Source organism: Pseudophryne corroboree (assembly GCF_028390025.1).
Source record: "Pseudophryne corroboree isolate aPseCor3 chromosome 3 unlocalized genomic scaffold, aPseCor3.hap2 SUPER_3_unloc_21, whole genome shotgun sequence".
Classification (NCBI taxonomy): Eukaryota; Metazoa; Chordata; class Amphibia; order Anura; family Myobatrachidae; genus Pseudophryne; species Pseudophryne corroboree.
The window spans coordinates 845,204-871,401 of record NW_026967510.1 but is presented as its reverse complement, the minus strand read 5'-3'; the positions used below and the strand labels follow the sequence as shown (position 1 = coordinate 871,401).

General features: G+C 43.9%; 3 pseudogenes; 1 reads left to right on the top strand and 2 right to left on the bottom strand.

Annotated features, from left to right (window-relative positions):
- The window catches only part of LOC134983688 (zinc finger protein 850-like), a 293,457-nt pseudogene that overhangs the window by 89,632 nt on the left and 177,627 nt on the right, over positions 1-26,198 (bottom strand).
- LOC134983720 (5S ribosomal RNA) lies at positions 5,491-5,608 on the bottom strand (annotated as a pseudogene).
- LOC134983717 (5S ribosomal RNA) lies at positions 7,367-7,484 on the top strand (annotated as a pseudogene).

Below are 26,198 nucleotides of genomic sequence, written 5' to 3'. Positions count from 1 at the left end.
AGTATCTTGGAGTCAGAAGCAGACTCCAAAAAAGTGAAGTTTCCTTCCAAATACAATTCAAGCCTAAAGTTCTGGCTTTTCAGCCCTTTCCATCTCAAGCAAAAACAAAAGGAGATGGCAAACAGTCCCAATACAAGAAGTCTGGTGTAAAAGCCTAATTTTAATAAATAATAATAATAGAGAGTTCTCCATTGTGATGATATTCAGCATATAGAATTTATTATCAAAGAGGGAACCACTCCCAATATTCTGTGCAGAGGAGTGTGGACCAAGACAGAATTCATCAATGAGCCTGTGTCTTTAGAACACTGACTTTACATTATTTATACCATAACATTATACAATTATTCAGAGCTTATTTACAAACAAGGCGTACATATAGATTAAATAATGGAGATACATTGGTTGATGAACAATAAGGGGAAATGCCAAATATGGTCAGATTAGCTAATTAAAGAGAGTGGTTTTATCCATAAGATGGCAGACTTGTCCATGAATCTTGAATCTCCTATATATAACAATTAGGTTCTCTAATAGGCTTCGTTGTCATAAAGGTCATTCTTGTTCATAATAACGTGTTGTTGTCCAAAGTGAAGGTCCATCAGATATTCCATGATATGTCCTTCTTGTTCTGCCACAAAGTCTCATACAATATCATTGAGCACTCGTTATCTACACACAGGCCTTGCTACTAGCCACATAAACACCTAATCAAATGATGCTCAAGGGTTGAGGGAGAATATTACTCTGCATATTAACTCTATACTAAAAGAAGACACTGTTTAAGGGAACATTAGAATATCAATAATCATAGCACAATTTAATGAGACAATACAGGATATTTGATATAACTTCAACATTCCACTGTTTTGTTTAATCTCTAAACAACTATCATATAATAAATCAAATACTCACCATGTGTAAATGATTTGTCTGGTGATGAGTGGAGTAGTGTGAGATGTGAGATAGAATAAGGAAAACCCGTTCTCTGGATACAATCGCTGGCACTAGTCCACTGAGTATCGATGCGAAAAGCCTCAACCCTCCAAAAAACTTGTATAGATAAGAGAAATGGAAGAGGTAGCGACAGAACATGTGGTTTCTTTACCCTGGCTATAGGTTGAGGTTCTTCTTGCTATGTGTGTGTATGAAGCAAAAGCATGTAAGCACCTATTAAGTGTATATTTCTGTTAGTGTGATCATGTGTGGGCTACCGCAGTGTAGGTAACCGGGGTCATCACCATAAGATTAGTTTTTGGCTTTCTTTGGGGTGTTAGTATTTTGCCACACTGATGACCAAGGGTCGGCAGACATTTGATGCTTACATAGATTATGAGAATTATAAGAATTATCATCATGACCTAATGTAACACTTGATATAGCCACTTAGAAATACTAGCTCCCATCCATCCAAAAAGATCCCAATCAGCCGATTGGTTCATGTGTTCCTGTATATCTTGTAGTAACTTAACCTTCTGTTCAATGGGATTGTAATTATCTGAGATATTAAAACAACACATTCCTTTAAATTGTTCCCATCCGCTACCTTCTCTGAGCAGTAACTAATGGATGGCTACTGGATATTGAATCATACATTCTCTAATGTCTCTCAGTTCTTCATTAATGAGTCCTATAGAGGTGCTTGTAGCCTTTATATTTTTAGCTAGTCCATAAAAGTAAAACTTCCTAGGTCTATCACAAGTCTATATAGCAAGCCAAAAAGCATATCAGTAAGGGTATTTTTTATAGTAAATTAATTGTAAATCATAGTATTTTAGCTCTATAACCACGAGATATAAATAGATACTTTTGGTAAGCGTGTCTCCATTGATAAGTGATATATTTCTTCTTCTGCTCAAGTACATATTCATCAGTATCTTATCAAAACATCATTTTGTACATATTCCTAGTGTCATTATATCTTCATATGACATGGTCAGTGTGGGGAACATACTATATGTTTATGTTATTTTCCTTAAGCCATTATGGCTCATGGTGTAGGGAAAGGTAAGAAAGAGAAGATTGTCTCTTTGTTGGCGCACTAAAATAGAGAGAAAATTATTAATTTGTATAAAATATAACTTTTAATGTTAATCATCCCCAATCGTAGTATATCAACTATCTCAGGTAATACCACCTATACAATTCTAGGTCCAACACATTACTGTGGGATAGATCACAATATTGAGCAAGTTATTCGGATCCCATAATATGTCCTAAATCCCTTACAGTATGTCTGTAATCATTGTTATATAAGCTATAGTTGTATTAATGTTCTGTAAGTCCAAACCCCTTGAGTAATGATCCCACAATCCCACACTTAATATATGAATTGACACAAGTAGTACCACCTATGCAGTTCTGTGTTCAATAGAATATTATGGGATGTGTCACAATATTACATTTACTGTTCTATCTCTTCCCTTAGGATTATATTATAATATATCATTAGTCCCTTGTGGTATACCTGTGGTCATTTTTTTATATATACCAAGGGGTGACAGTCACATTCATGTATGGTGTTTTACAGTATTGAGTGATTAATCCAGCCAAGGAGTTATCTATAGTCTCCTAATATTGGGGTATATTACCATTTCTCATTATGGGGTTCTCAACCTAATTGGTTGTCTGAACTGTTTAAATAAACAGCTCATAAGTCATTCTGAACATATCATTTCATTTGTGGATGACTCAAATCGTGAGATAGTTTAAACATAAATGAAGTAGTAGAAGTACATATCATGTAAAAGCTTGTTATTGAAAGGTGGATTGAAAAGAACCTCACTCTAGAAGATTTCTTTATACATTGTTGCTTATCCAATTGCTACATACTCTGACATTGATTGTAGCTGATACGGCTTAAATCCTTCCCTTCACAGAGGGAGAGCAGGCTGCGGTGTAACACATTTGTTACAGTGTTGCTATGCAGTTCTCCTGCTGGCAGTACTGTAATGATGGGGTATATGTAATTGCGGTCGAATTGCCGCAAATGTCGAAAAACGGGGCATTTTAAATTTGACATTGCAATACAGTACTTTTCGATAAAAAAACGGACGTTTCAGCACCCGCCCTTCTCTTTCCGGGGATGCGGAAACCGATGCCCACTGTGTGCTTGTTACCATAATGGCTGAAATCTGATTAATGGCGTGCTAGTGCCATTCCACTGGGAGTCACCATGCTGTAGGCACTTCACAGCATATTGAGCAGCACCGTGCATATAGTCTCGCTATCACATGCTATCGATTAATCATCTGTCCTCTCAGCATGGTCAGATCTGGAAAAAGAAAAGTAATACTACGCAATCTAGGGAGACCATGACCCAGCCGGGAATGAGATCATTCCTACAACCCACTCCCGCAACGCTTTCTGGAGATCTCTCTCCCTCAAGCCCCTCTTCCTGTCATTCCGCCTCTCCTGCCTCCCCTTTAGCGATGGAGCAACCCGCCCCCACGCTCACAGTGATAATGCTCTTCAAGACATCTTGAAGTTTATGAAAACGCTTCCAACTAAGCAGGACCTCCAAGACACCATGCGTAGAGAGTTGGCATCTATCAAACATGATATCTAGCAGCTCTCGGATAGGGTAACAGCACTGGAGGACCATCGTGACTCCGCTGATGTCTTTATGGGGTCCCTAACGGATGTTATCAAAAGCTCAATGAGATGAAATCCGGTCGCTGTGGACCCGTGTGTTGGATTTGGACAATAGAGGTAGGAGAAACAATGTCCGGGTGAGAGGTATTCCCGAAGATGTCCCCCAGACAGGCCTAGTAGATGCCCTGACGAAAATATTCAATGCAGTTCTGGGTAAGGACCCGGCTAACGCCATAATCTTTGACAGAGCTCACCGTGCCCTCAAACCAAGAGGGCTCTCCTCCGACCGACCTCGGGACGTCATATGTTGATTGCTCATTATTTCCTCTTTCTGAGAGTAGTAATGCAGAGTGCGCCGCCTGGATGGCCTGGACTTTAATGGCAACCCAATTTCCATCTTCCAGGACCTCTCCTGGCATACGCTTCAACAAAGAGAGACCCTCCATCCCCTTACGGAGGAACTCCGTAAACGACAACTGAAATACCGATGGGGTTTCCCTTTCAGTCTACAGGTCTCCGCTTCGGGAAAGTTACACACCCTACATACTCCCTCCAACCTCCCCACTTTCTGCTCCGGTCTCGGTCTCCCACCCCCGAAGATTCCGGATTGGGACTTCATCCTCCCGGATCTGCACCCGCCTCAACCTGCGGGGACTGGAGCGTCATGGCAAGTTGTACGTAGCTCTCAGAAGAAAGCTTCCAAAACCCTCCCCGTGTGCCAGGACTCCTCCGCTACCTGACGACATTGTTACTGCCCTGCAAACTGGATCTTCTTGTTTTCTGCAGGAGGGTTGAATGTTCCGGCTGTGGCATGCCGGGTGAGACACATCCTATGTGGCCTCGTGCCACTTCTGCCCCGTTTCACCGTGTTCTCCCCGGCTTCACCTTCAAACCTGGAGCTTAGTATTGAGACTATACTAGTAGACAGTTAGTTGTTACTGCCGGTTAATACTAATGGTTTGCTTTTGTTTTTTCGTTCTTTTTCTTAAAATGTTCATAGTAGATATAGTGCCTGAGGGGGTGACTCCCTTGCCCCGGTCCCGCTCACGGCCATTGTGCCCTATGGGGTTGCTGGTATACATACTTACAAGAAAAAGGGGAGACCTGGCACCGGTATATTTTATAATAAGATAGGAAAAACCAAAGTGGACAATTGTTAGAAAAGAAAAACTTTCCAATTATAGTCCTTATTGGCGGTGCGCCCAGAGCTAGGAGGTATCTGTGCATACAAAAGGAGAAAAAGAAAGCTCTGGTGTGGGCGCACTCTTGAAAAAAAGAAGGAATCAAAGATAATCCTTTGAATATAAGTTGAGGAATATAAAAGCAATGTTTATTGAAAAAATAATTAAAATCTAATAATATCCCACTGTGATCAAAAAAGTTTTTTTGTTAATTAAAGATAATTTGATTATTTTTATATATTATATTAATCTTTATTGAGAACAATTAATAAAGGTATTGGACAAGAAAAAATTATATAATAAGTAAAATAAATGTTCTGGTCTCGGAAATCGCGCAAAATGAAATGGAGAGGTTACAGACACTTGATAGTCTAGCAACCGTTTCTCCTGACCAGCACAGAAAATCTGTGTTGCTGAGAACAGGAAGATCAAATATTATGTCTTTGAAAGACCAATAGGGGGTCAATGTCGGACAAATTACTGATCACAGGTGTACCTAGGTCACAAATTCAATTTAAAGACATATAATAAACACTTTTAGAACATGCTGCAAACATGGCCGTGATGGGTGGGGAGAGAGGGAGGGGGGGTTTTTGGGGGAGGAGGGGGTGGAGCGGGGGAAGGGACAGGTGGAAGGGGGATGGGGAGGGGGGAGGTGAAAAGTGGTGATACTGCTGTTGGTGTCCACCCTTCTGTTGAAGGGGAATAGTGTCCTTCTCTACAACACCAGGTATTCCCAAAAAGTCTCCTTTGAGGTACTGACCTGGCCCAACGCTGCTTAGCTTCCAAGATCGGACGAGATCGGGCATTAACAGCGTGGTATGATAGTAGAGAGGCTATCTACCAATGAGAGTGCACCTATATAAGAAAGGTGAATGGAAATGTGGAGAAAAGGGAGGGGTGAGAAAAAATGTGGATCTGCTTTCCTCGTTAGGCGGGGTGACTCATCTGTCCGTTTGGCCAGCGATACACCCTGGATCGTGGATGAGAGTCCACGGAAAGGGCTGGGTAAATGAAGAGTGTCGGGCGGGATTAAAGGAATGGGAGAATGGTGTTGCTGAGCAATTGTGTGAATGGTCACGGATGGATTGACCGGGGAGACGAGAAAGACCACCTATTGTCTGTGTTGAGCAAAGAAGTTTTTTGGCATGTCATTCAAAAAGCATAAATAGACGGTTCCTATGAAATGCTGGAACCAAATATGTCCTGTGCATAGGTACATAAGAGTACAGGGGTATGGTTTCACTGTTTTTACACAGAGCTTAGCATACTATCTGATGCATATTAAGATAAATTCCTATATACTGATGTCAGATATGCTAAGTGTATGTGAGCCTGTAGAGAAATAACACAAATTTGCTTGTGGATGCAAGAAACAGTGCACACCTTATTAAACCTGGCCGGGTAACCTTTACATGCAGCAAATGATAACCTGTGCAGTAGGTGGAAAATCCACCAAATTGAGACTGCCAAATCCCTTAACATCTATAAGGTAGGAAAATAGCCAAGTTTGATACTCATGATATGTGGATATCACATTCAGAGAGCCCCCGGTGTTCAGTAAACATCAATAGAAAAATCACCTGTTCAGATCCTTAATGAACCTGACCGGGTAACCTTTACATGCAGCAAATGATAACCTATGCAGTGGGTGGAAAATCCACCTGATTGAGATTGCTAAATCTCTAAAGCATGGTTAAGCTAAACATTAATAAGGTAAAAAATAGCCAGGTTTGATACTCATGATGTGTGGATGTCACAATCCGAGAGCCCCCGGCGTTCAGTAAGCATCCATAGGAGAATCTCCTGTTCAGATCCTGTGGAAAACGCGTTTCACCCGCTGGGCTTGTTCACTTCAAGCCCAACAAGCCCGGGGGCTCTCTGAATGTGATATCCACATATCATGAGTATCAAACTTGGCTATTTTCCTACCTTATAGATGTTAAGGGATTTGGCAGTCTCAATTTGGTGGATTTTCCACCTACTGCACAGGTTATCATTTGCTGCATGTAAAGGTTACCCGGCCAGGTTTAATAAGGTGTGCACTGTTTCTTGCATCCACAAGCAAATTTGTGTTATTTCTCTACAGGCTCACATACACTTAGCATATCTGACATCAGTATATAGGAATTTATCTTAATATGCATCAGATAGTATGCTAAGCTCTGTGTAAAAACAGTGAAACCATACCCCTGTACTCTTATGTACCTATGCACAGGACATATTTGGTTCCAGCATTTCATAGGAACCGTCTATTTATGCTTTTTGAATGACATGCCAAAAAACTTCTTTGCTCAACACAGACAATAGGTGGTCTTTCTCGTCTCCCCGGTCAATCCATCCGTGACCATTCACACAATTGCTCAGCAACACCATTCTCCCATTCCTTTAATCCCGCCCGACACTCTTCATTTACCCAGCCCTTTCCGTGGACTCTCATCCACGATCCAGGGTGTATCGCTGGCCAAACGGACAGATGAGTCACCCCGCCTAACGAGGAAAGCAGATCCACATTTTTTCTCACCCCTCCCTTTTCTCCACATTTCCATTCACCTTTCTTATATAGATGCACTCTCATTGGTAGATAGCCTCTCTACTATCATACCACGCTGTTAATGCCCGATCTCGTCCGATCTTGGAAGCTAAGCAGCGTTGGGCCAGGTCAGTACCTCAAAGGAGACTTTTTGGGAATACCTGGTGTTGTAGAGAAGGACACTATTCCCCTTCAACAGAAGGGTGGACACCAACAGCAGTATCACCACTTTTCACCTCCCCCCTCCCCATCCCCCTTCCACCTGTCCCTTCCCCCGCTCCACCCCCTCCTCCCCCAAAAACCCCCCCTCCCTCTCTCCCCACCCATCACGGCCATGTTTGCAGCATGTTCTAAAAGTGTTTATTATATGTCTTTAAATTGAATTTGTGACCTAGGTACACCTGTGATCAGTAATTTGTCCGACATTGACCCCCTATTGGTCTTTCAAAGACATAATATTTGATCTTCCTGTTCTCAGCAACACAGATTTTCTGTGCTGGTCAGGAGAAACGGTTGCTAGACTATCAAGTGTCTGTAACCTCTCCATTTCATTTTGCGCGATTTCCGAGACCAGAACATTTATTTTACTTATTATATAATTTTTTCTTGTCCAATACCTTTATTAATTGTTCTCAATAAAGATTAATATAATATATAAAAATAATCAAATTATCTTTAATTAACAAAAAAACTTTTTTGATCACAGTGGGATATTATTAGATTTTAATTATTTTTTCAATAAACATTGCTTTTATATTCCTCAACTTATATTCAAAGGATTATCTTTGATTCCTTCTTTTTTTCAAGAGTGCGCCCACACCAGAGCTTTCTTTTTCTCCTTTGGTATACATACTTACCAGCTCTCCCATTGCAGGTGTTTCTTTGTTCCTGATGTTCCTATTCTCCGTGACCTGCTCTTTTTCCTTTCTTTCTCTTCTGTATTGTCTCTCACTTTCTTTAGTGACCTGTCCGAGTCTCCTGCTATCCTGTACTGTGATACGATTTGATGTCTGCCCCAGGTACACTTAAATTTGCCTCTATCAACGCCAAAGGTCTTAACATCCCTGAGAAGAGGTCCCATTTATTTTGGATACTGCGGTCGGACGGAGTAGATGTGGCTCTGATACAGGAGACACACTTTAAGATCTCTGCCCACAGGCCCTCTTTAGTAAATCATAGATTCCCACTCGTTTACTACTCCAACAACCCCGAAAGTAAATCCAAGGGGGTCGCTATACTTTTTTCTAAAGCCCTACAAGTGACTGATGTCTCAGTCCATAAATTAGTTCCTGGGAGATTGTTGGTGGTCCAATGCAATATATTTTCTCAGGCGTACACTCTCATAGCCCTCTATGCTCCAAATCAGGGCCAACTGTCCTTTTTCCGTTCCCAACTTCCCCGGCTTGAAGCCCTCATGACAGGTATTGCTGTTTTGGGAGGCGACTTAAACTGATCCATGGACCCCTCCATTGACACCTCCCCGCCAGCCCCTAAATTCTCTGAACGAAAACATAGACAGGTTAGGAAGGTCTTCCACGAATTTCAACTTGCTGACTCTTGGAGGGTCACACACACCGCTGACAGAGACTTCTCATTCTTCTCGCACCCACATCAGGTTTACTCACATCTAGACTACTTGTTTCTGAGCCATAAACTCCTCCCCTTAATAGTGGCTCCATTACTTGGTCAGACCATGCCCCGGTATTCTTGTCTCTCTCAGTCCCCTCTCGATCCCCCGGCCCTTGGACCTGGCGCTTTAATGAATCCCTCCTATATGATGAGTATTGCAAATCTGAACTAGATAAGGCATTATCTGTAACGATACAGGGGAATTATCCAAAATTACGGTCTGGGAGGCCCACAAATGTGTTATACGGGGTAAATTGATCCAATTAGGCTCTTTTGTGAAGAAAAATAGACTGGCCTTAACCACCGCATTGTTGCATAAAATCCATTCTTTGGAGGCCCGCCATAAATCCTCCCTGTCTCCCTCCGATTTGGTGGATCTGTTCGAAGCCCGGACGCACCTCCAGAAAATCCTCAATAACAAAACCCAGGCCTCTCTGCGTAAATGTAACAGCAAATACTATAAGTGGGGAAATGAGCCAGGGCGCTTGTTAGCACAGGCACTTAGATCCCAGAGAATGGCCTCTTATCCCCTCTATGAAAAATAGCGCGGGCTCCGTATGCTTTAAGACACCGGAGATAGCAGCGTGCTTTAAAAATTATTATAACACCTTATATAATCTAGGTGATCCCTCTCCGACCCACGATTCCCTTTCTAATATGTTGAGATCCAGGAAATACTTAGCTAAAGTGGCGCTCCCTCAGTTGTCACTCTCTGACTGTGACTCCCTGGAAGCACCCTTTACCTTAACTGAGGTTGAACAAGTTATCTCCTCCACGCCCTTACGTAAAAGTCCGGGCCTGGGCGGTTTTACCGCCATTTATTATAAGACGTTTAAAGAGACTCTCGCCCCTAGATAATTACAGGCCTTTAACTCCATCTCAGCTGATACACATTTCTCACGTCAGTCCCTGGAGGCTCAAATTACTGTGATTCCTAAACAAGGGACGGACCCCTCAGTGTGTTCCAGTTACAGGCCCATTTCTTTGCTTAATGTGGATCTCAAACTTTTTGCGAAATTGATGGCTCTTAAGGGCCCTACACACTAAAAGATTATCTGTCTGATTGGAAAGACAATCTGGCAATGTCTGGGAGCAAATGGCAATTGACTATTTGCTCTCAAACATTGGAAAACAGACAAAAATGGACTTTAAGACAAATTGGTTAAGTTTGTTTCATTAAACCAATTTATCTGAACTGTTTTTGTTCATTTTCTTGATTTTGGGAGCAAATTGTTGATTGTCATTTGCTCCCAGCCATTGCCAGATTTTCTTTCCAATCAGCCAGATTGGACAGATAATCTTTAAGTGTGTAGGGCCCTTAAGCTTGAACAAGTTTCTCACTTATTCACAGTGATCAGGTGGGCTTTGTCCCGGGCCGTGAAGCAAAAGATAATACGACAAAGATCCTCAACCTTATACATCAGGCCTCTAACAGTAGGACACCTACTGTGTTGCTGTCTACAGACACCGAAAAGGCCTTTGACAGAGTCAATTGGGACTTTATGAGGGCGGTACTGGAGCACATTGGGTTGGGTCCACAAGCCCTCCACAGGATATTATCCCTCTATACACGGCCATTGGCTCGAGTGCGGGTTAATGGGATTCTTTCTGACAACTTTACTTTAAGTAATGGAACGAGACAGGGCTGTCCCTTGTCCCCCCTGATTTTCGTTCTTTGTATCGAAGCCTTGGCTAGGGCTATTAGAGCGAATGATTGCATTAAAGGGCTTCAAGTAGGTGACATGGAATACAAACTTGCTATGTTTGCAGACGATCTGCTGACAGTCGTCACACAACCCACCCACTCACTCCCTCACCTCATGTGTGAATTGGACATCTTTCGTTCACTTTCCGGTTTTAAAGTCAACACATCCAAATCCTATGCCCTTCATATTTCAACACCTCATACGATTTTAACTTTTTTGAAATCCACTTTCCCATTTATATGGAGAGATTCCCACATCACGTACCTAGGAGTCCAGCTTCCCAGCGATTTATTGCATCTGCTGTCCCTGAACTTCTACCCTATTCTCCAAGCCATTAGAAATGACTACTGCAGATGGCAACACCATAATCTTTCATGGCTAGCCAGAATTAATGTTGTAAAGATGAACACATTACCCAAATTGCTCTATCTCCTCCAGACTTTACCAATCCGAATCCCAGATTCCTGGTTCCAGACCGTAAGATCCTTGATCCAACAATTTATTTGGCGCCGTAAGAGGCCCAGAATTGATAGATCAGTCCTGACTCGCCCGCCTAAAAAAGGTGGATTTCAACTCCCAGATATTAAAAACTATTACAATGCAATCCTCTTGAATAGGGTCTTGGACTGGACCAGGAGTCGGGAGGTTAAACAATGGGTGGTCTTGGAAGGCCTATATGTTAATCTATACCCTGAAATTTTCCCTTGGCTCCCGACCTTACCCAAACTTCCGCAACCCCACCCTACTATTTCTCCTACGCTCTCCTTTTGGAGAGGGATAAGACGTCGACCGTCCCTCTTCTCGGTCTTTGGCCCCCTAACTTCCTTTTTGAGTAACCCGGTTTTCCCACCTGGCCTCTCCCTTGTCTATTACCAAAACTGGGCGCTGGAGGGACTTTTCAGAGTAGGTCAGCTAGTTCAACCATCCGGGGTTAAGCAATTTTTTAGATATTCCAGCAAAATGGGAGATCCCGCAGGCTGATTTCTGGAAGTTCTTACAGGTTCGACACTTCCTATATATGGATAATATATACCGGCAAGCATCCCGGGAGCTGACTCCATTTGAAAGGATGTGTGTTGCGCCCCAGAACCCCGTACACACGGTGTCCACCTTGTATAGACTCCTGTATGCATCTGACTCCTTGGCCCCTCCTCCTTTCACCCAGAAATGGGAAAGAGATCTGAACATCTCACTCTCAGACAGGGAATGGGACTCTATTTTTCTTAAAGCCCATGGGAGTTCCATATGCATACAGGTAAGAGAAACGCAATATAAGATTCTGATGAGATGGTACAGACACCCTATCCTCCTACACGCCATTTCTCCATCTATCTCACCTGCCTGTTGGAGATGTCATAAAGATTTAGGCTCTTTGTTACACATCTGGTGGACCTGTCCCCTTATTAAAACTTTTTGGGGTGATGTAATTTCCATTTTCAGTGCTATCCTTCATGCTCCTGTCCCATCTGACTCGGCCATTTGGTTGTTGATCCATTCCACTACCCCACTCTCTACCTATAAGTCATCTCTACTACGACACCTTGGCAATGCCGCCCGGGCAGTAATTCCCACTCTGTGGATGTCCTCCAATCCTCCTACGTGGCATACCTGGTTCTCCAGACTGGATTATTATATGAATATGGAAGATATATTACTGAGTGCTGCGGATAGACGGTCTGAGTTTATTGCTATATGGCTGCCTTGGATAGAATAGAAGACCTCTGAGGCATACAAGACCCATATTTCTTCTGCGAAATGAGATGAGAATCTATTTGTCATTTGTCTCGGGTTTGCATATTTGAATATATCTGTTCTTTTCACACATCCTTTCCTTCTCTTCTTTGCATTCTCGGCTCGGTCACCTTTTTCTCTGTTATTTTCTTTTTTCCATCCTGTGTCTGTTTTCTTCTAATGGCTCCTGTCTCAAAAAATGTTAGTGCAGATGTAATGTTAGTTACCGGTGAGTAAAATCTTATTTTCTCTAATGTCCTAGTGGATGCTGGGGACTCCGTAAGGACCATGGGGATTATACCAAAGCTCCCAAACGGGCGGGAGAGTGCGGATGACTCTGCAGCACCGAATGAGAGAACTCTAGGTCCTCCTCAGCCAGGGTATCAAATTTATAGAATTTTGCAAACGTGTTTGCCCCTGACCAAGTAGCAGCTCGGCAAAGTTGTAAAGCCGAGACCCCTCGGGCAGCCGCCCAAGAAGAGCCCACCTTCCTTGTGGAATGGGCTTTTACAGATTTAGGCTGCGGTAGTTCCACCGCAGAATGCGCCAGCTGAATAGTGCTACAAATCCAGCGCGCGATAGTTTGCTTAGAAGCAGGTGCACCCAGCTTGTTGGGTGCATATAGAATAAACTGCGAGTCAGTTTTCCTGACTCCAGCCGTCCTGGAAACATACATTTTCAGGGCCCCGACTACATCCAGTAACTTGGAACCCTCCAAGTCCCTAGTAGCCGCAGGCACCACAATAGGTTGGTTCAAGTGAAAAGCTGATATCACCTTCGGGAGGAACTGAGGACAAGTCCTCAATTCTGCCCTATCCATATGGAAAATCAGATAAGGGCTTTTACAGGACAAAGCCGCCAATTCTGACACACGCCTGGCCGAAGCCAGAGCCAACAGCATGACCACTTTCCACGTGAGATATTTCAAATCCACAGTCTTAAGTGACTCAAACCAATGCGATTTTAGGAACTCCAAAACCACATTGAGATCCCAAGGTGCCACTGGGGGCACAAAAGGAGGCTGAATATGCAGAACTCCCTTAACAAATGTCTGTACTTCAGGCAGTGAAGCCAGTTCTTTCTGGAAGAAAATCGACAGAGCCGAGATCTGGACCTTAATGGACCCCAATTTGAGGCCCAATGTCACAGCTGCTTGCAGGAAATGCAGGAATTGACCCAGTTGAAATTCCTCCGTTGGGGCCTTCTTGGCCTCACACCAAGCAACATATTTCCGCCAAATGCGGTGATAATGTTTTGCGGTGACATCCTTCCTGGCCTTGATCAGGGTAGGGATGACTCCAGAATGCCTTTTTCCTTTAGGATCCGGCGTTCAACCGCCATGCCGTCAAACGTAGCCGCGGTAAGTCTTGGAACAGACAGGGTCCCTGCTGCAGCAGGTCTTGTCTGAGCGGCAGAGGCCAAGGGTCCTCTGCAAGCATCTCTTGAAGTTTCGGGTACCAAGCTCTTCTTGGCCAATCCGGAACCACGAGAATAGTTTTCACTCCTCGCCTTCTTATTATTCTCAGTACCTTGGATATGAGAGGCAGAGGAGGAAACACATAAACCGACTGGTACACCCACGGTGTCACTTGAGCGTCCACAGCAATCGCCTGACGGTCCCTTGACCTGGCGCAATATCTTTTTAGCTTTTTGTTGAGGCGGGACGCCATCATGTCCACCTGTAGTCTTTCCCAGCGGTGTATCAGCATTTGGAAGACTTCTGGATGATGTCCTCATTCTCCCGGGTGGAGGTCGTGCCTGCTCAGGAAGTCTGCTTCCCAGTTATCCACTCCCGGAATGAACACTGCTGTCAGTGCTAACACATGATTCTCTGCCCATCGGAGAATCCTTGTGGCTTCTGCCATTGCCTTCCTGCTTCTTGTGCTGCCCTGTCTGTTTACATGGGCGACCGCCATGATGTTGTCTGATTGGATCAGCACCGGCCGGTTCTGAAGCAGTGGTCTTGCTTGGCTTAGGGCATTGTAAATGGCCCTTAGCTCCAGAATATTTATGTGAAGCGAAATCTCCTGATTTGACCACAGTCCTTGGAAATTTCTTCCCTGTGTGACTGCACCCCAGCCCTGAAGGCTGGCATCCGTGGTCACCAGGACCCAGTCCTGTATTCCGAATCTGCGGCCCTCTAGTAGATGAGCACTCTGCCGCCACCACAGCAGCGACACCCTGGTTCTTGCCGACAGGGTTATCCGCTGTTGCATCTGGAGATGGAACCCGGACCATTTGTCCAACAGGTCCCACTGGAAAGTCCTTGCGTGGAACCTTCCGAATGGAATTGCCTCGTACGAAGCCACCATTTTTCCCAGGACTCGTATGCATTGATGTACTAACACCTGTCCCAGTTTTAGGAGGTCTCTGACTAGAGATGACAACTCCTCGGCTTTTTCCACTGGAAGAAACACTCTTTTCTGGTCTGTGTCCAGAATCATTCCCAGGAACAGAAGACGTGTCGTCGGGACCAGCTGTGACTTTGGAATATTGAGAATCCAGCCGTGCTGTTGTAGCACTTCCCGAGAAAGTGCTACTCCCACTACCAACTGTTCCTTGGACCTCGCCTTTATCAGGAGATCGTCCAAGTACGGGATAATTAAAACTCCTTTCTTGCGAAGGAGTATCATCATTTCGGCCATTACCTTGGTAAAGACCCTCGGTGCCGTGGACAACCCAAACGGCAGCGTATTGAACTGATAGTGACAGTCCTGTACCACAAATCTGAGGTACTCCTGGTGAGGAGGGTAAATGGGGACATGCAGGTACGCATCCTTGATGTCCAGGGATACCATGTAATCCCCCTCGTCCAGGCTCGCAATAACCGCCCTAAGCGATTCCATCTTGAACTTGAACCTTTTGATATAAGTGTTCAAGGATTTTAGATTTAAGATGGGTCTCACCGAACCATCCGGTTTCGGTACCACAAACATTGTGGAATAGTAACCCTTTCCTTGCTTGAGGAGGGGTACCTTGACAATCACTTGCTGTGAATACACTTTTTGAACAGCCACCAACACCGCCTCCCTGGCAGAGGGAGTTGCCGGTAAGGCAGATTTTAGGAAACGGCGGGGGGGAGACGTCTCGAATTCCAGCCTGTACCCCTGAGATATTACTTGAAAAACCCAGGGATCCACTTGTGAGAGATCCCACTGAGCGCTGAAATTCCTGAGACGGGCCCCCACCGTACCCGGGTCCGCCTGAGCAGCCCCAGCGTCATGCTGTGGACTTACCGGACGCGCGGGAGGACTTCTGCTCTTGGGAACTAGCTGTGTGTTGCAGCTTTTTTCCTCTACCTTTGCCTCTCGGCAGAAAGGATGAGCCTCTAGCCCTCTTGCTTTTCTGCGGCCGAAAGGACTGTACCTGATAATACGGTGCTTTCTTTTGCTGTGGGGTAGCCTGTGGCAAAAAGGTCGATTTCTCAGCAGTAGCTGTGGACACGAGGTCCGAAAGACCCTCCCCAAACAGTTCCACCCCCTTATAGGGCAAAAAATCCATGTGCTGTTTCGAGTCGGCATCACCAGACCATTGCCGAGTCCATAACCCCCTTCTGGCGGCAATGGACATAGCGCTTATTTTTGATGCCAGCCGGCAAATATCCCTCTGTGCATCACGCATGTATAAGACTGCATCTTTTATATGCTCAATCGTCAGCAAAATATTGTCCCTATCCATGGTATCAATATTATGCGACAGGGAATCTGACCACGCAGCAGCAGCACTGCACATCCAAGCTGATGCAATCGCTGGTCGCAATATAATGCCTGTGTGTGTGTAGATAGCTTTTAGGGTAGTTTCCTGCTTCCTATCAGCAGGCGCCTTCAGGGCGGCCGTATCCGGAGACGGTAGTGCCACCTTCTTTGATATGCGTGTCAGCACCTTATCTACCCTAGGGGGTGTTTCCCAACGTGACCTATCCTCTGGCGGGAAAGGGTACGCTGCCAATAACCATTTAGAAATTATCAATTTCTTATCGGGGGAAGTCTACGCTTCCTCACACACCTCATTTAATTCCTCAGATGCAGGAAAAACTACAGGTAGCTTTTTCTCACCAAACATAATACCCTTTTTTGTGGTACCTGGGGTATTATCAGAAATGTGTAAAACATTTTTCATTGCCTCAATCATGTAACGGGTGGACCTATTGGAGGGTACACTAGTCTCATCGTCGTCGACACTGGAGTTGGTATCCGTGTCGACGTCTGTATCTGTCACCTGAGGTAGCGGGCATTTTGAAGCCCCTGATGACATTTGAGACGCTGGAACAGGCACAAGCTGAGTAGCCGGCTGTTCTATGTCGTCAAACCTTTTGTGTAAGGAGTTGACACTTTCACATAATTCCTTCCATAAGTCCAACCACACAGGTGTCGACCCCGCAGGGGGTGACATCACATTCACAGGCATTTGCTCCGCCTCCACATCATTTTCCTCTTCATACATGTCGACACAGCCGTACCGACACACAGCAGACACGCAGGGAATGCTCTGACAGAGGACAGGACCCCACAAAGCCCTTTGGGGAGACAGAGGGAGAGTATGCTAGCACACACCAGAGCGCTATATACCACAGGGATATCACCTATAAAGAGTGTTTTCCCCTTATAGCTGCATATATATATAATACTGCGCCTAAATTTGTGCCCCCCCCCCCTCTGTTTTTTACCCTTTCTGTAGTGCAGGACTGCAGGGGAGAGCCAGGGAGCAATCCTTCCAGCGGAGCTGTGAGGGAAAATGGTGCCAGTGTGCTGAGGGAGATGGCTCCGCCCCTTTTTTGGCGGTCTTTCTCCCGCTATTTTAATATATCTGGCAGGGGTTAATATACACCTATATAGCCTCTGGGGTTATATATGGTGTAAGTTTGCCAGCCAAGGTGTTAATATTGCTGCTCAGGGCGCCACCCCCAGCGCCCTGCACCCTCAGTGACCGCAGTGTGTGGTGTGCATGAGGAGCAATGGTGCACAGCTGCAGTGCTGTGCGCTACCTTGGAGAAGACAGAAGTCTTCAGCCGCCGATTTTCCGGACCTTCTTGCTTCTGGCTCTGTAAGGGGGACGGCGGCGCAGCTCCGAGAACGAACAACGAGGTCGGGTCCTGTGTGCGATCCCTCTGGAGCTAATGGTGTCCAGTAGCCTAAGAAGCCCAAGCTAGCTGCAAGCAGGTAGGTTCGCTTCTTCTCCCCTTAGTCCCTCGGTGCAGTGAGCCTGTTGCCAGCAGATCTCACTGTAAAATAAAAAACCTATATATACTTTCTTTCTAGGAGCTCAGGAGAGCCCCTAGTGTGCATCCAGCTCGGCCGAGCACAGATTCTAACTGCGGTCTGGAGGAAGGGAATAGAGGGAGGAGCCAGTGCACACCAGGTAGTCCTAAATCTTTCTTTAGATGTGCCCAGTCTCGTCTATTCCCCATGGACGTTAGAGAAATAGGGGTGACTGTGGTGGAAAAAGATTTGGGGGTGCTCATGGATAATAGGCTTACAGTACACAATGTCAAAATGCTGCAAAAAAGGCAAGTAAAGTGCTCGCATGCATAAAACGGGGCATTGAGACCAAGGACAAGGATGTAATCCTGCCACTGTACAAATCATTGGTACGTCTGTATCTGGCATATTGTGTTCAGTTCTGGGCACCATATTATAAAACAGATATAGGAGAACTAGAAAGGGTTCAAAGGCGGGCTACTAAACTGATTAAATGGTTAGAGACACTGGAGTACGAGGAAAGGCTTCCGTATACAGCGTAGGGAAGGGTTCTTCACGGTAAGGGCAATAAAAATTTGGAACTTCCTGCCGGAGAAGATAGTAATGGCAGACTCTGTAAATGCATTTGAAAACCGATTAGACAAATTTCTAACTGGAAAGAGTATCCAGGGTTATAGCATTTACCACAGTGACATTAATCTGGGAGTGGTAAGAGTCATTGTTGTCAATTGGTACTAAGCATTACATCAGCAGGTACATTATAATATGATCAGCTGATCACAGAATACAGGTTGAACCCAATGGGCATTTTGCCTCTTTTCAACCTCACTAATTATGTAACTATGTGACTATTACCTTATATAGGAGTTTAGCCATATTCAGACGCATAGCAAAAGAAACAACAGTAATAATTATTAGACTCGTATGCATTAGGCACATATCCAACTATTCATACTCAAAAGGTAGTTAGATACTTAGTGCTGTATTACCCAGCTCACAGAGAGTGGGATACGACGAGACTCACCTCACTTCCAGGACCGATCAATACGTTAGCGACCGCTGAGTGGATCCAGACACTAATAGTGTACACACTCGCCCCGTGAACCTACAGTGAACACAGATGCCCAAGTGAACAAAGCTGCACAAGTCACACAGCTGCCTATGCTGCGACTGGGTCCTTTTAGATACACAGTGTCTCAGATGGAAGCCGAAAATGGTTCATGGGAGGGGTGAGCAGGGGAGCGTCTGACTCCCCACAGCTGACATCAATCCCAGGGATGGTCGCCTCATACTACCTCTGGAGCCTAGCACGGTGCACCCTAGGTGGCAGCAGCATCAGTGACTGGTAGTCTCCTCCAAAACAGTGCGGCTGTGTCCGTGTTCCCCCTCTAAGCAGAACCGATGCCTTACCTTCTCCCCATGCTCCGGTCACAGCCAAGTAACTTCTGCTGGACTTGCTAGTATATCCGATGCAGACTCCCGCCAAAACAGCACTGTACATGTGGGTAAGCGTTGTCATGACTCGGCGGGGCATTGTTGGAGCTACTCTCTCTAAGGTAGGTGTAAGACGCTTTTTAGAAAGATCACTCAAGAAAAAGACTATAAAAAAAAAATAAGAAAGCTTATAGCTGCTAAAAACTAGAAGCCCTCTTGACCATGGACTGGCTCCTGCCACACCAAACAAAAACTGATTTGCCTGAGCCAGGAGGTGGACGGGCCCACTGCATGCTGGGAGGCCAAAAGCTTTGACCATTTGGTGCAAATCCACTGTCGCATCATCATATCCCAATGTTATCCTGTGGATAACCTGTGGACCCTGCAGGAGAAAAAACTGTTACAGCAGCTGGGAGAGTTACATGAAATGAGGAGCTGGTGCAGCTGGTTAATGAGCTCGAGGATATCACAGGAACTATACAGCAGCTGCAGCTTAGATGTGGAAAGCTGTGGAGGTGGCTCTCTAGGAGAAGGTAGATCTGATGGTGGGTGAACAAGTGCCAGATGTGGAAGCTTCTAGGTACACATTGGGGATCTGGTGGTGGCTGTGGTCTCTCAGGGTCTGGTCTAGGATTGGCCATCAACTATTCATGATCAGGAATCATTGATGGTTCATATCTGATGATAACTAGTTTTACCATCAAAGGCAGAGAGCCAGGTAGTTATCCGCCATCGATAGTAGCTGTGAAGATACTGGGTTCCAAATCACTCAAGCACAGTGGTAGATGAAAAACCAACAGTGGATTATTGAACAGAATGGGCTATAAACCGCTCAGCACACCTCTGTAATCCAATTCTACATGACAATTCCCACCACAAACTCCTGACACAATATAATTTCTTAGTCAAGGAGCATAGAATCTCTCTTTCAGCTCTCTGGTTAGCTCTACTTATACCCCCAGAAGCTTCATATTACATGGAGTGTGTGTGACTTCTTTGTCTAAGGATCTTACAGCATTGGAATACAATACATATTCTAATCAAGGTGATTACATCAGCCAGAGAGCCACCATGTCTGGTCAGCTCACTGTTGGACAATAGGGAGTAAATAAGAAGGGACAATGGTACCTTATATGACGTATCCTTGAGTGTCCACTGTGGTGGTAGTAAACAATAGAAAACTAGGTCTAACTTGAATACATTATCCAAAGGGTAACAGATAACGTAACACAATTGCATATATTAACAATATTAAGGTTGATTTAAACAATATTGGGTGAGCAGTAATGGACATGTTATGGAGAATGAGGAAACAGATAAATTTAATGTATAGGGATATGGGGATAAAAAGTACATATCTGACATGAGAAATGAGGCATAGCTATATTGTCACAGACCTCTCATTTCCTCACAGTAGCCATGGGCCAGATGTTATTTCCCATCATTTACAGACTTCTGCGGCTGCACCGAGATGATAGGCTGTCAGCCAGTAGCCCAGCTCCGCTCCGGCTCTTACAAATACTGTGCTGTTCCAGCTGGGAATGGGATGCCCCATCCACCTCACTGATGTGACAGGCTCAGCTGTCAGTCATGAAGCCCCACTGCGCCCACTCTCTCCGTACTCATACATACATGCCTTTCTGGGAGTGTCTCGTCCTGGTTGTCAGTGAGACAGAGTCTCTGGCACAGCTGTGTAATCATGATGTGAGTGTGTGTGCTGAGTAGTGAGTACTGCTAGCAGCAAGTCTCACAGCTTAACTGCAGTGTAGCAGTGTGGTGGGGGTGGGGAGAAGGGGGTTGCTACACCAATGAGTCAAGGAATGGAGTAGTTGGATGGGACTCACACAGCAGGTGGTGAAAAGCTTAAAAATGAGGAGTGGTTGGAAGGGGAAGGAACTGGTAGGTTCAGAAGGGATTAGTGAGGGTAAGGACTCTCAAGGGAAATTGGAGTGGGATCCCACAGGTACCAAACTGGGTAAAGAGCAGCTTTTAGGAAGGAAATAGGTGAGCCAGACCCTGTGGTTGTCCCTTCTTTACCTCATGCGGGGTGGATCTTTGGACTCTCCACTTCCTGGGGAGTCTGGGTTCTTCTTGGCCACTGCAAAAGAAAAGAATTACCAGCACTGGCTGATTATGTCTGATTAATAGGTAATATACATCCGAAAGGCTTAGTGAATTAAAAACCACATTTATTCCACATGTAAAAACACATTAAAAAAAATTAAAAAAATTGGGAAATAAATTATTAAAAGTTAGAATATGCCACAATATGCCTGAGTTGATGATTTAGATGTCCACATCAACGGCTAATGACACTCAGAGGACCAATGTCACTGGAAATGTCCATCACTAGCAGTTCATGTGGACATCTAAATCATCAACACAGGCATATTGTGGCATGTTCTAATTTTTAATAATTTATTTCTCAATGTTATTTTTTTTTTTGTGTGTGTTTTTACATGTGGAATAACTGTGGTTTTTAATTCACTAAGCCTTTCGGATGTATAGTACCTATTAATCATACATGATCAGCCAGCGCTGGTAATTCTTTTCTTTTGCTGTATATTTATCCACCAGGGGATTTACCACCCCTCTTACCAGCTGCTATTGACAGCGCTGCCCCTCTCTCTCCTTGGCAACTACTTGGTGGTTCTGTGGTCATCTCAGGCCATGAACCTCCCAGATCAACATGACATGGTCATGGAGATGGGCCTGGGCTCTGTGAAGTAGGTGGAACAAGCAAAGTTGTGTCCCTTCTGAAAGGGCAATGGTGGACATTGTGAATGGTGAAGGGAAGGTTTTTGTCGACAAAGAGGGTTATGCCATATATAGCAGAAGCATGGGTCCTCAGCCTATATGATGTGCCACCATTAATGTGGACACTGTCTTGTCCGACCAAGCTTGATTTATGGGCTTTGTCATTTTTTTAAGCAGGATAAAGGCTGAGTTTTTTTATTTCTGCAGTAGACTAGAATAAGCCCAGATAGTCCACTTCCATTATACCACCTGAATGTGACAGTCAGTGACCACCGTGCCATCACTTACCTGTATGCTTACACAAAACAGAATGATGGAACAGTTACAAGGTTTCTGTACATCTTCTGGGGTCCACTCCGAGATTAGACATTATGGCGTAATTGGAAAAAGATAATTTCTGTGCACCACACCCAGCGCAACAAGCAGACAATGGAGGGCGGCCCTAGGGTCAATTACACCAATGTAGATGCCTCTCCCCAGACACCAAAGTTACAAATAAAAAGGATGGATAGGAATAAGATACCACCAGGCGCCACAAATTTGATAAACAGAATAAGATGGGTATACAATACGTCCCTTATGTAGCTGGATTCAATTTCAGATGACCAGACTTGTCTCCTCATTTATTAATATATTCACATGTGAAATATAAAACAGAAAATACCATCATGTGCAGACAGTATAAAATTTAATAAACATCATGCAAGATGTAAACATGTAATAAGAATAAAAAACGGATGACAGCTACAGTGGAAACACAAAATAATTACCAGATGGTCTGAGAATAACCTCTGCACATCTCACCAGCCAGTCGATCCTGCTTAATAAGGACCAGATTCCTGTTCCCAGCTTCCTGATCCGGGTGGTCGTTGGTGATTTAAGAGCTTGTCTGAGAACTTCTATTGGGTTCTCAGACCATCTGGTAATTATTTCGTGTTTCCACTGTAGCTGTCATCCGTTTTTTATTCTTATTACATGTTTACATCTTGCATGATGTTTATTAAATTTTATACTGTCTGCACATGATGGTATTTTCTGTTTTATATTTCACATGTGAATATATTAATAAATGAGGAGACAAGTCTGGTCATCTGAAATTGAATCCAGCTACATAAGGGACGTATTGTATACCCATCTTATTCTATTTATTAAATTTGTGGCACCCGGTGGTATCTTATTCCTATCCATCCTTTTTATTATGGTGTAATTACTCAGACGGGAATATAAAACAGAATAAAAAATAAAAGCTTTAATGTAATAATTAGATGCAAACAAAAGCTTTTATTATGAAATACAGGGGAGTATCCGCACCATATAGATGTAACATACAACAAACCACCGTAGATGGAACCCGGGTGACTCTAATGCACATGGTAATGTACAGGGTATATATGGACAGGATCTTGTATCAGAAAACACTCGGCACTCCTGATCAAGATGAGTGTCTGCAACAAGTTAGGCAAACTAGAAGTGAAAACACGTTCCTATGGCCGCCATATTGTCGTGCAGCAATACAGATTGTGCAAACTGGTATTAGACATTCACATTTACACAAAGCACAAGATACAAAATAAACAGCAGAAAAAAGACCTAAGCATTTGGGATGTATTATTTAGGAAGTAAATATACAGACGGGTCCTCCGTTATCTTGGCTGGCTGAGGCATTAGTCGCGATCAGGCATACGCAGCGTACCTGGGCGCAAGGAGGCGCACCTAGTCGTAGGAAGGCACACAGAGCGTTTGGCGTTACCTTTGAGTGTAATACCTAAGATCATCCACCAGATGTCGCTTTTATAAATCACCAATGCCCAAGCGTGTGGTCTCCATTAAAATACAATACTAAACTACAGCGTAAGAACTACTTTACTGGTGCATCTCATTACTCTACATTATGCTACAGTATGTCAAAGTCTATGACAGTATATACAGTACAGGTGCAAATAGTACAGCATATACAGATGCAAATTAACGTGTTACAGATACAGTATGGTCTATTGATGTTAGGGATATGCGAGTGTCCAAATTCCGTAGTATTAAGTATAATGGGGAGAGATAAAAGCTCCTCCCTAAGTTTCTGGATGCCAAATCCCTGTGTGTATAGTTTATACAGATGCAAATGAACGTGTTAAAACACTTGTGTATGCAGACACAACTAATGTGTGAAAGGAATAATGTAGCTCATTGACTTTACAGTATGTACAGTGCACAAAATGAGCGTCCGAGTCCCCTAACGGCATAAACAAACACCAATGGGGAGGAATCGCTCTTGGCAGTACTTTTACACATGAACTTGAGAATCTTCCATGCAGTGCTGTGGGCTAGCGATGAAGGCTCCGGTCTGCCACGCTGAGTACCGGGTTCGATTCCCAAAGTGTCAATTTTTTTTGTGTTCCAGTGACATTCACTTTATTATTTTTTCTGTGTAATCCATTGTAAAACATTCAACAGAAGGGTACACACAGGTTTCACACAAATCGGGGTAAATCTGCAGGAGTGACTCATTCACTATCTAAAATACACAGCGGTAATGAGCACGTATAGGCATACCAGTAAATATAAATTAGTGTATTCTGACGCAACTAACTGTTCGGGCAACACAGTACTGTAGATCGTCGGCATTAGAGAATCTGTGTTGTACATTATAAGCTGTTCCTGCTAATTAGTACTCTAATAGAAAAAACTGTACAGAGATACTAAGGACAGTGATTTGGCATCCAGGAACTTAGGGAGGAGCTTTTATTTCTCTCCATTATACATAGAAAGATTAAACTTGCCACTCTACGTTACAAGCTGTTCGTGCTATTTAGTACACTACTAGTGTACTAAATAGCACGAAACCCATCACAACAGTTGCCCAGATCAAGAACACTCTCCAGGAGATAGGTGTATATGTGTCAAAGTAAACAATCAAGAGAAGACTTCACAAGAGTGAATATAGAGGGTTCACCACAAGATGTAAACCATTGGTGAGCAATAAAACAGGAAGACCAGATTAGAGTTTGCAAACAACATCTAAAAAAGCCTTTACAGTTCTGGAACAACATCCTGTGGACAGATGAGACAAATATCAACTTGTACCAGAGTGATGGGAAGAAAAGAGTATGGAGAAGGAAAGGAACTGCTCATGATCCAAAACCTACCAGCTCATCAGTGAAGCATGGTGGTGGTAGTGTCATGGCCTGGGCATGTATGGATGCCAATGGAACTGGTTCCCTTGTATTTATTGATAATGTGACTGCTGATAAAAGCAGCAGGATGAATGCTGAAGTGTTTTGGGCAATTTTATCTGCTCATATTCAGTCAAATGCTTCGGAACTCACTGGAAGGTGCTTCACAGTGCAGATGGACAATGACCCGACACATACTGCGAAAGCAACCAAAGCGTTTTTTTAAGGCAAATAAGTGGAATGTTATGCAATGGCCAAGTCAATCACCTGACCTGAATCCGATTGAGCATGCATTTCACTTCATGAAGACAAAACGGAAGAGAAAATGCCCCAAGAATAAGCAGAAACTGAAGACATTTGCAGTAGAGGCCTGGCATAGCATCACCAGGGATGAAACCCAGCATCTGGTGATGTCTATGCTTTCCAGACTTCAGGCTGTAACTGACAAAAGGATTTGCAACAAAGTATTAAAAAGTAAAAGTTTAATTAAGGATTCTGGAAACAAAGGAAGAAACAAGAGAGCGACTATGGTGTAGTATTTTTCAATCAGTTTTGTCTAGTGATGAGCGGATTCGGTTTTACTCAGATCTCAAAACAGAATCTTATTGGCTATCCAAAACACGACATCTGTAAGCCAATAAGATGCCGTTTTGAGAACAGAGTAAAACCGAATCCGCTCATCACTAGTTTTGTCACACGCAAGAATATTATAGCGTACGGATTACGGCTTGACACATGGCATATCAGTCCCCCATTCTTTAGTCCAGGTTACTACTGGGATCTAAATGCTGCTAGGAGACACAAAGAATCGCTATATAGCGTAGTATATTTCCGTATCTGGGATTAAATTCAGTTATCACACAAAATTTATATGCGTACCAGATAAATAAATATTTGCATATCAGTATGGATATTGTATCCAGGTCTTCATCTAGGAGATGGTAATCAGATCGCCCTTGGAAAATATGTCAAAGCTCAATTCACGAAACACTGATCCGGGCTGCGACCACATTAAGTAGTAAAGTACTTTTTGTTGAACTGGACGAGCGCACTGATCTACTGATTTACAATATTTGATTTAGGATTGTTTAGTTTGTACCATTACTTTTGGTCCCTTAAAAAGTGGGAGGCACATATAAAAACCTTTTAATTCCTACACGATTCACCTGATTTTGATGTATATACCCTCAAATTAAAGCGGAAAGTCTGCAGTTAAAGCACATCTTGTTTGTTTCATTTCAAATCCATTGTGGTGGTGTATAGGGCCC